This window comes from Fringilla coelebs, assembly GCF_963513975.1.
Source record: "Fringilla coelebs genome assembly, chromosome: 1".
Classification (NCBI taxonomy): domain Eukaryota; kingdom Metazoa; phylum Chordata; class Aves; order Passeriformes; family Fringillidae; genus Fringilla; species Fringilla coelebs.
The window spans coordinates 130813021-130823595 of NC_140028.1; positions in this window are offsets into that span (position 1 = coordinate 130813021).

The following is a 10575-nucleotide window of genomic DNA, read 5'->3' on the forward strand; positions in this document are numbered from 1 at the left end:
ACTCTATGAATCTTTACACTCTGAAAAACTTTTTTTCTTGTTTCTTGATGCACCTCCTCTATCCTCCACCACTATCCCAAGGGCTCCTGGGATAGTAGAGAGACACAGGTGACAGACAACGACTGCCAAAGGTAAGGAACTGTTTACAAGTAATAATTCAATAGACTGTAGCTAGGGAGGCGTATGCCAGCAGTGTATCAAGTCATGAAAGGCACAGAAAAAATGAACACAGAAGGGCTTTTTTCTAATAGAAGACCTAGAGGTCATTGAAGACAATTGTCATGTAGAAGACTGAAAAAAAAAAGTTCCTAGAAGAAAATAAAGTGCCCTAAATTGTGAAACTCTGGATATTAAGGACATTTAAAGTTTAGATTAGCCAAAAGTTTGGATTTTTTTCTATAAATATGTCTCTTAACAGTTATTAAATATCCAGAACCTGTGGTTCAGAAAGTCCCTGAACCACACTGCTTGAAGTTGTGTGCAATTGCTGAGGAAGATGCATTATATGATTGCTTTGTTCTGACAGTCTTCCTTAGGCATTTGTTGTTGACTGCTATTTTAGGTGAGATACTGAGTTAAAAGTGCCCTTGAAATGACTTTATAGAGCTGTTCTTATTAATTTTCTTTTTTTTCAAAGCTTATGTTATACTCCACCTGACTGCACTGAATTATGTTTGAGGCAAAGAGGAAATCCTTTCACTTTTTTTTTTTTAAATCTTGTTTTTGGATGTTTTTAAGTGAAGAGCGACTTCTCATAAAACAGCTCAAATTCCAAGCTTTCCAGAATTTGGGATTTTTCATTGAGTTGCTTCCAATGCAGTTATGTTAGAGGAAGTATTTAGCTGCAGCCAAGTGGGAGAGGAGGGGAAAACAGAAATTGCTGAGAGCTCTTCAGAAGTATGGATACATCCATCTTCTCAGATTTACTTTTATTGTATTGTGCCTATGGGGGAAAAAACCTAATTAATATAATTTATGAACAGCTGTGGTAATTCTCTCACAATAACTATTCCTACAGTAATGAAACACTTTTTCTTTTGGTTAGGTAGCCACTCCCTCGGCAGACATAAATTGCCAGGAAATGGAGTGTAGATGACAAGAAAAAGTGATCTACCAAGAAACTGACTTTGGAACAAGTCAATATATATTAAGATTGGAAAAAAAAAAAAAAAAAAGAAATCTCAGAAACTTAAACCAGATTTTGATTATTTTGTAATTCCATACATATTTCAAATGAGAAAGATTTATTTTTCAGCTCTGTAGATTTTGCCTGGAGTTTTGAACAGTGTTTCTACTCATGTGTTCTCAGCATCACCTCTGGCCCCTTTGCCTCATCTCTGCTTCATCGTTGTGATAGAACAGCTTCATGAGTCACTCACTGGGTATCTGAATGAGGAACAGATTGGGCTGACAGAATCTTGTCTTCTTTTTTTAGCTTGTTTCTTTTCCGTTATCACCAGTGCTAACAATCTCAAAGGTGATATATGCGTTACAAAACCTGGGTGTGTTTGGTTGATTCCCTTAGTGGCAATATTACTTCATCACTGTGGTGGAGTTTACCCAGCTTGCCTGATTGCAGTAGGTGTAAATAATTCAGCTGATGAGTCACAAAAGTGATTAGAATGTCACTGGGTTTTTTTCCTGTGTTGGACTTACAAACATAGGCCCTGGTAAAAGATTTTTACTGCAGCAATACATTGTTCAAAAAGCTTTTTTTGGTTTGTGGTTGGCTGGGCCATGAATGTGTCTTCAGGTTGCAATTTGGTTTGTAATAAGATCAGTGTTCCCACAAAGAGCAGTCTGTACTTCTCTCTCCCTGAATACTTGTTCTTGCAGCTGAAAAGCACTGTGGTACATGCAAAAAACCCCTATCTGTAGTACTGTAGAGAACTGATGCAACTGGAAGTTAGTTTTTCAGTGAGATCAGGGATACTCTATGGATTCACTGAGCAGAGGACCAAATTCTTGTGCTGGGACAGCAGAGCAGGAATTGTACCTCCTGGGCTTTTGTTTGTTTGTTTGTTTTCTCAGTTGCAGGACCAGCTTAAATGTCTGTTGGCTTCACATAAAGGCTTCAGGGCATTGTTGAAGTCGTGTGAGAGGGTTTGTGTGAGATCTAGTACTTCGTTAAAGTACTAAGTGATTAAATACCTACAGGGAGCAGATCTGCTGAGTAAGGATATGCACCTTCATATAGTCTTCCTTAAGAGTCTATTCAGATTTTAATAAAATGGTCTCTACAGCTATCTTCTGAAAAATATTAATAATACTATTTTACAGAGCAAAATGGGCAACTATGAGTTCAGACTGTTTCTCAAGGTCAGATACAGAAAATTAGATCTTCCAGGTCAATGTCCACCTTCTGTCATGTAAAAACCAGTCTTCCATAAATAATCTTTGGTGAAACAGATCTCTTGGAGGTGCTAATAATTAGAAGTGGGAAGTATCATAAACAACCGAGCTCTGGTCCTGGAAAAACACAGATTGCAGATATTTGCTGAGATCAGAGCAGTGTGGTTTATTCAAGGTTTTTGGGTTTGCTATAAATGCAACAGCCCAATTTCAGACAAACCCTGGGATTAAACCAGAGACTGGCTGTTAAATAGTATTAATAAATTCGGACATGATCAGCTGAACACTGCTGGGACAGTTAAAGAAAATCAGTCTCCTCAGCTGATGTGGGGTTTTGCTGTCATGGAAGTAAGTGTTGCACCCACACTGAGTTTCTGCTTGCAAAGAGGTAGCCTGGAGGAATACACAGGAGCAGTCCAGTGTCTCTGCTAAGGGTGCTGGTAGCAGCTGATGTTCCTTCATTTTCATTGTACAGTACTCAGGTGACCACACACAATGTTTAGGCAATAAACATAGTTTTAGAAGAGTATCTGCATAATTACTCCATTATCTTGTAGTTATACTGAGAAAAAAAAAAATACTAGTCTCATCAAAAACGGCATATAGCGAAAATTCTTGTTTTCTGACCTACATGTTTTTCTAACATAAAGTTTATTTTAAGGAATAGTTGGGAATAGCTTTATGTGCACGGTTCTGCAGAATGGTTAATAGTGCTGAATTTCAGTCAAATTGAATTATAGTCTCTTGTTAGTTTAGTTAATTATAGTCTCTATTGTAATACGACTATCACCAAAATGACAAGCCAAGTGCTTCAAACTTGTATTTCAAACTAAAATGCACTGCCAGTCAAATCTGGCAGTGCATAAACAGCTGTTAACATTTAGTCCTTGCTAATATTTCAAAAAAGATAGAGCAATGAGTTTTCTAATATATAATGTACAAACTGATCCCTCCTAGCAGGGCTAACTAATTTATCTTGAAAAGCATTGGACATATTTAGACAAAGACTAATTGTTAAAAGCAGCGTTTCTTCAATGGCAGAGCTGATTTGGTTTCTGGCTGAGCAGTGTTGCATAAAAATGGACAGAGTTTTCAAGAAAAATAGTGTCTGGGGCCTTGGTATAGGTTGTTGCTGAGGTCTCCCAGGCAGGAGGGCTGGTTGCAGTCTGGGTAGTGACAGGAGTCGCTGGGTCAGGGGAGACTCCCTTAAGTGCTCCTCTGCTCGAGTCTCAATTTTTCATGCCAGCTGGCTCCTGATCCTGTGTGACTACTTCAGCATGTGCATTATCCACTGTCATAGAGTACTTTAAACTAAAACATCTTGCTGTGTTAACTATGTGCAAAAAGACTGCCCTGTGTGACCATGTCTGTACTGATAGGAACAGTCTCTAAAATTTGCATGCAAACCCAGCAGTTCTGCAGCAGGAACCATCAGGAGGGTCTGAAAGGGCCAGATTCTTCACCCAGGAGGTTATGGGACAAATTCAGGTGTAGAAATTTGTCTTGGAACCAGCAGGAGCTGCTTGGGAGGAACTCTCAGGACCGTCTGAATTCCTCACCTGAAAATCTTTTGCAAAAGTTAGTCAGATCGTTTTATTGTGGAGCTGAGGAGGAGCCAAGTCTGTCACCTTGCCTTTGCTCAGGTGTGTGTCTCTTCTGTGCAGGGACTAGCTGAGGAATTCCTGGAGCACCCAGGGAGTTAAGGAGTTTGGGGCACTGAGTGTGCACACAGGGACACCCCTAAGAGCCAGCTACACCACAACTACAACTAAAGGACAGCTTGACTTTCATCCATACGTCTCACACTAAACTTAGATACCAAAGCTCTTGCCGCAGCACCTCTGTAATTAAAACCTTGCAGAACAGCATCCAGCTATGAAATAAGATAGGCAGCTTGTGATTTCCTGTGGGTCTCTATTGAGATTTTACTGAGCACAGGTTTTTCCTAGGAACATGGATATAATGCCATAGAGATCATGCTCTTTTAAATTGCTCTTGCTCCCTTGAGAAATCTGTTTACAAGACTCTGCATTTTTCCCAGAATGAATTCATGTAATGGTACTTAATTGCATGTTTTGTATTTATCATTGGCTTTTATTTTGCCTCAGTCATAGCTGGGCGAGAGACATTGTAGTGTAACAGTCACTTGGGGTAAGGTAAACAGGAGAGTCACAAAACAACAGCCCAACAAAAGAAGGGTTCTGTTGCAGTCCAGAAATTACTAACTCCACTGTTGGTTTAACAAACTGACAGATAATATCCTCTGGCTGTTATTTCCCAGGATTTATCTTGCATGTGAAAGACTCCCATTGTCAAAAAACTGGTAAAAATCAGCCAACATTTTAATGCCAAAGTATGGGATAATTATTTACCCACACAGCTGCTCTTATTTAGTCCATTTTCTAAACTGTGAGAGGACCAGATTTTCTCTTGGCATTTCACAATCTATATCATATGAGTTAACAGACTGTTTCAGTTGGACATCAGATCTTTTCCTTAATATTGTGAATTTCCTGCCTTGTCAGCACTTCAACTTTTCTTTCCCCTGCTGCAGACTTGGATTTGGTTCAGAATGCCATATAGCTATGCAAAAACTCGTACTGAGATCTCATATATCTCTGTTCTGGTTTTTTTCAATACAAAGTGTTAATATAATTTGCTTCTTGGATCAACTTAAGTAATTCAAGAATGCTAATACAAAACATCCTGTTGTGGCTTTGGGCTATCTTCCTTCCTCCATCATTTTAATTCACACCAATTAAGAAATAGTATCTGTATCTAATTATTGGCCAGGAATTTCATGTAATACCAGTTCTACACGATCGCAGAAAAGGAATCCCTTCTGTCATATGAAATATAAAATTCCCAGCCTTATTTAAAAATGGGAATGTATAATTACAGCAGAGATCCCCAAATTACCTCATCTGGAATTTTGACTGTAGCAAGTACTTATATGTTGCTGCTATGAAGAAATTAAGGTACAGAGAAGATACTGCTGATTGCCCTGCCTAGTTTCACACTATACACTCACCTGTATTAACCAAAGCAGATAACTACTGTTTTAGAAAGTTGCAGCTTTACGAATGTTCCCATGAGCACAGCAAATCTCCTTGCTTGTGCTATTGAACTGTAATGTTGGGAATCTGGGAGTTTACAAATGTCTGCCTTTACATCTCAGACATTTTCAACACAACTGTGATCAAATCCTTATTTTGATTTACAGATAATTTCTTTCTAGGCAGTGGGTGACAGACTTGTTTATAGAGGGGTCATATACTGAGTGGGGATTTCCAATTTAAACTCTCTGATATTTTCATCCATGCCTGTGCCAATGGAAAAGGAAATGCTGCCTTCTCCTACATTTTCCCTTCTTATGTCCAGCCAGAGTTGTGCACTTTGGACAAGTGATAAGAGACACAACAGACACAGTAGGTGGACACAGACAATATTTTCAAGAAATGTAATAATAATTTAAAGCCATAGAGGAAATTTTAAGAGCTCAAGAAAACAAATTGATTAAACAAATTGATAGCTCCCTGCTATTCGGAACTTGTGTTCAATTCTGTTAGAAAAATGTGACACCAGAGCCAGAAATAAACGCAAGAAAATGTGTTGAAGTATTTCAGTAAAGGCTAATATCAAGATGAAATGCAAAACATTGTAAAAATAGCTGTAAGAAAAATATTTTGCAGAACCAACCAAGGAAACATGACCAATTTTAGTTTGCTAACTTACAATAATATTCAAGCAAATCTAGGGTTATGTTATCTTTGACAGACAGGAGCTTCTGCAGCCTCTTATGCCATCTTTGTGGCCCTACAAAAATAATGAGATGTCATCTGAGATATTGTCATATAAAAAATAGTTCCTGGAGGGCTGCTGTGGACTTATGGACCCAGAGAACTGACTTCCCCATGCTAGGAAAGCAGGAGAAGGACTCTGAAATTCTTTTGGGAATGAAGCCATCCATGAAACAAAGACAGTTATGATATACAGAAGGGCTCTTAGAAGAAAAGGACAATTTTCTAGGGACAGAAGCTGTCAAAGGCAACCTTCCTTCTCTAGAAATGGTAATCTACTTGGCTGACTGGAGTCAAAAGCTGCAGGGTTTTAGTACTTCTGTATGCACACACAAGAAGCTCAGAGGCATATTTTATCAAATCGTGTTGTTTTCATGTTATATGTCTAATAAGACCTTTTTGTGTTCTTTTAGTGAGTTTCAAACCAAAAAGTGTTTGCGATGTGTTTGAATCTTACCATGAGTAGTGAAATTCACTCTGAGCAAATTCTGTTCTGCCAAGTGTTCAAGATCTTCTGTAGCAGCTCTAAGTAGATTAGTGCTGAGAGCCTGAGAGAATTACAGCTCCCAGAGGACTTCTCAAACGAGGCATGCAGGCATCAGCCTCCAAGATTAGTGGTTCTCAGGGTTCTCATAACTCCTCTGCTAATTAAGGCGCAGCCACACAGCATTTGGGAGTGTACATGCAAACTAACTGGGACTGCTGCAGCTTAATGAACAATGAGCTCCATAACAGCTGCCACAGGAACTGCTGAAAGCCCCACCAGCATCTCAGCTTAGCCACAGCACGCCATCAAGCTTGCAGAGCCAGCTCTTTCCCAGCTGTTCAGCTGACTCTCCCAAGTATTTGCAAGGGAAAGTCCTCACCTCTGCACCTGTGGAGGTCAACAGCATTTGGTCAGAGTCGCAGGTAACAAGTTAGATCTGAAGGTGTCCCCACCACAAGCCTAACAAAGAGAAGAAAGGTGAGTATGTTTTTTTGATGACTGGGCTTGTGTTCTCAAGGCCTTCCCTGGGAGATGTAGAATTGAATCAAACAGAATAGGCAGCAACAGAAGGCAGCTGAATTTGTGCAGTCTCACTCACCTGAAGCTGTACTGTAGAAAACATGCCCTCCACTAAGCCCATTTTGTGGGAATACAATTCCTTCCAGCTGCTTCCCAAGACGACAGTTTTGCCAGGAAATTCAACGTATCTACAGAACACCGTAGCAAAACAGTAGAAAGGACCCCTGAGCATTTTATTGTTGCTGACTTGATTAAAGAGTCAAAACAGTGAAATGATAGTAATCCATGGTGCTGAGTCCTAGAGATAACACTAAGCTATTTACATCTAGCCTATAAATGAATGGCTTACTTTCTGGCATTATTAATCTACTAAAAAATAAGCTCTTTTCTTACTAAAATCATCATCAGTTTCAGCATACATACATAGTATAAAGCAGTGTGATCTTCAAATTCAATAGAAGTCAACTCCTTTTTGTGCTTCATTACCTTTTTTTCTTGCCATACTGTCTTTCTGAATGAATTAGGATGAAATGAAAGGAGCAAAGGAAAAAACTTTGAAATGTTTTGAAACATTTTTTTTTTGCCTTGCTAATAAATGTTCTGTGTTTTTTCTCCAAATGCAGCAGTTTTCAACAACTTCTACAATTGATAAACACAAACCACCTTAAAAAATTCAAATTAACAGAATCTTTCTTATGCAAATTTCTCACTAATTGAGAAAACAAAGGTATCAAAATAAGGCTTCATGAAGAATCAACCTAAGACTGCCATCTTGCCTTTCTTCCACTCACAAACTCCCACTTTGTGCTGGCAGTAGAGCTTGTAACCAGGAGGCAGACCAGATTAGCCACCTGGGGGACTGAAAACTAAATAAGCAGAAAAGATAAACAGTAAAAGGAGCAATAAAACATGATTTCATCTCCTAGTAGCAGACTGTATTTACCCATCAAAAAAATCACATGCTGAAGCCCCTTGAATAGTAGGTCACAAAGGGTCTGCAGTAACAGAAGATAGATCCAGGACCTGTTTTAGAAAACTTAGTTTTGACACAACTGCTAGTACTTATTTAAACTCCAATGTGAATTTGTAAATGATCTTACACATTTGCTTATAGATTTATTGTGGCTTTGGCTAGAAAACTAGAGCAGTATTAATGGTTACAGACCCTCTGACTGGTGGAAGGGCTGTAAGATGGGGTGATAAGACCACAGAGAGACTGGAGAGCACCAAGCTTTGGTGCTAAAATGTCAGCCTTGGCAGTGATGGCTACACAGCAGGCATGGCATATAGCTAAGAAGTGGTACTGAGCACTTGGGTCACTGTCTGTGGTCCTCAGGGACACATCCTGCCTGGACAGGACTTGCATGCTGTGTTTACTTATATTCCTCTAGGAGTCTTGGATGTCGAGTAAAGCTTGTTCAAATACTTAGAGCTTTCATTACATATTTTTCTCTTTGTTAGAACAGAAACTAGAACAACAACAGCTCTTGGAAGTCCAATTGTCTTGTCTCTCTCCTCAAAACAATCAGTAACTCATTCACTACAGCTCACCACAATTTCTACTGCCCTTTCTCAGCCTGTACATCTCCTTGCAGCTGCCACATCCAGAAGACAAGGGCCTCATACTGCCCAGCCTAATACCTGAGTAATCAAATTGACTCTTTGGTACAGAGACAAAAAGCAGTTTTGAAAAAAGTAAAAACTTCTTACCCTCCAATGAGGCCTCTGTATGTCCCTCTTGATGAATAATGATGTAGCAGTGGAACAAAAATCTTACAGGAAAGCTTATGCTGCTTCTGAGGTGCACTGCTGCTCAGTAGGTACATGAAGGGATAAGTAACATTCCACACCTAATGAACCACACATGTAAACTCAAGACCTGTGAAATAAAGGAAAAAACTGCCAAGGTATTTGTTTCCAATGAGCACAAATAGGTGGGATGTTTTTTTAGAAATTTTAATAGGAAAAAAATGAGTCACTCACACTTTTTGGGAGAAACGGAGATCTCTGCATCTCAGTGTTTATGCCAACATTCAACCAGCCAGCCCCTAGGTTTATACCAGATAAAAAAGAGGAGGCCTGTCTAAAAGTGACAGCAAAGGAGGAAATGAACCCACTGAAGCAGACATTATAAAATCATTTTTACACCCACTCAAATGAGTTGAGGTTACTGACAAGTGCTTTTTACTGTGCCTACTCCACAAGAACAGTTCTCATACAATCTATTTCCCAAAACAGATAAAAACCCAACCTCCTAGAATGCCAGTTGAGAAGACTAGAAATCCTGAGGAATTACCAGCAAGTGTCACTCTATTCTGCAAAATAATTCAGGTTTTGTGAACTTGAGCTATGAAATCAGCATTTTTAACACTCAAAGGGAAAGGCTCAGTGTAGCAATGTGGGTTTAGATGGTGGTCACTGTTACCCATAACTATTCCCCAGTAAGCATCTCCTGTGGAAAAGCCGCCTGGGGAAGCATTCAGGCGAGGCACTCCAGTCCACACACCGCACTCACCACGGTGAGCTCAGCAGAGAGAGGCAGAAGCGCCTTTTGTATGGCCAGCTCCAGCGAGGTTTATTGCATCCACCACACCAGAGGGAAACCAAGGACAAAAGACCAAGCCATGTGGTGTGCACAAGGTGGAGTATGGGGTCAATGGCCAGTGGGCTGAGGGCAAGGGGGCGGCACAAGGGGCACAGCAGAGGGCAGCGGCCTACAGGGAAGATGGGCCGGCCACCAGGGATACCACAACCAGTGAGGAAACGGGGAAAGGAGAAACTGTGAGAATTTGGGACATATGGGGAAAGGAATGGGGTGGATCATGGTCTTGTGCAAGACTCCATGGGGAAGTCCTTTCTGTCCACCTAGGTGGGGAAAACTCTGTGATATCTTTCCAAGGCAATGCCCTGGGGATTTCCCTGAGGGGGAAGGATTCAGAGGATTCCACAGCAGTCACTGTAACCTGCTGAGCTGTAGTAGCCAGGAGCAGCACACAACAGAAGTGAAGCATCAAGAACTACCACCATCTTTCCGGAGTGCCACAAGTCCCTGGGATGCCCAAATTACTTTCACAGGTCAGGAGGCAGCGTATTCTCCAGCTGACAGCACATCCTGCACAGCAGATGGGAAGCAGGAGTTTGGCTTATCCTCCCTTTTCAGAAGGGCTTGTTTGGAGCTTTGTGATTATTTTGTTTTGCTCAAAGCAGGAGTCCTATAAAATTAGGCAGCTAAAATGCAGTATACACATTTTAAACCTGTTAAATTTTAAAATAGTCTGATGATCAATAGTGGTCATCTGAAATAGTCTGGTGATCAATATTTAAAGGTAAAGTCTTTCATATTCTAGTAGCTACTGTTTGCAATAAAATGAATCCAAATAAACTGCATCTGTATGAGACTCTTTTATTAAAAATACA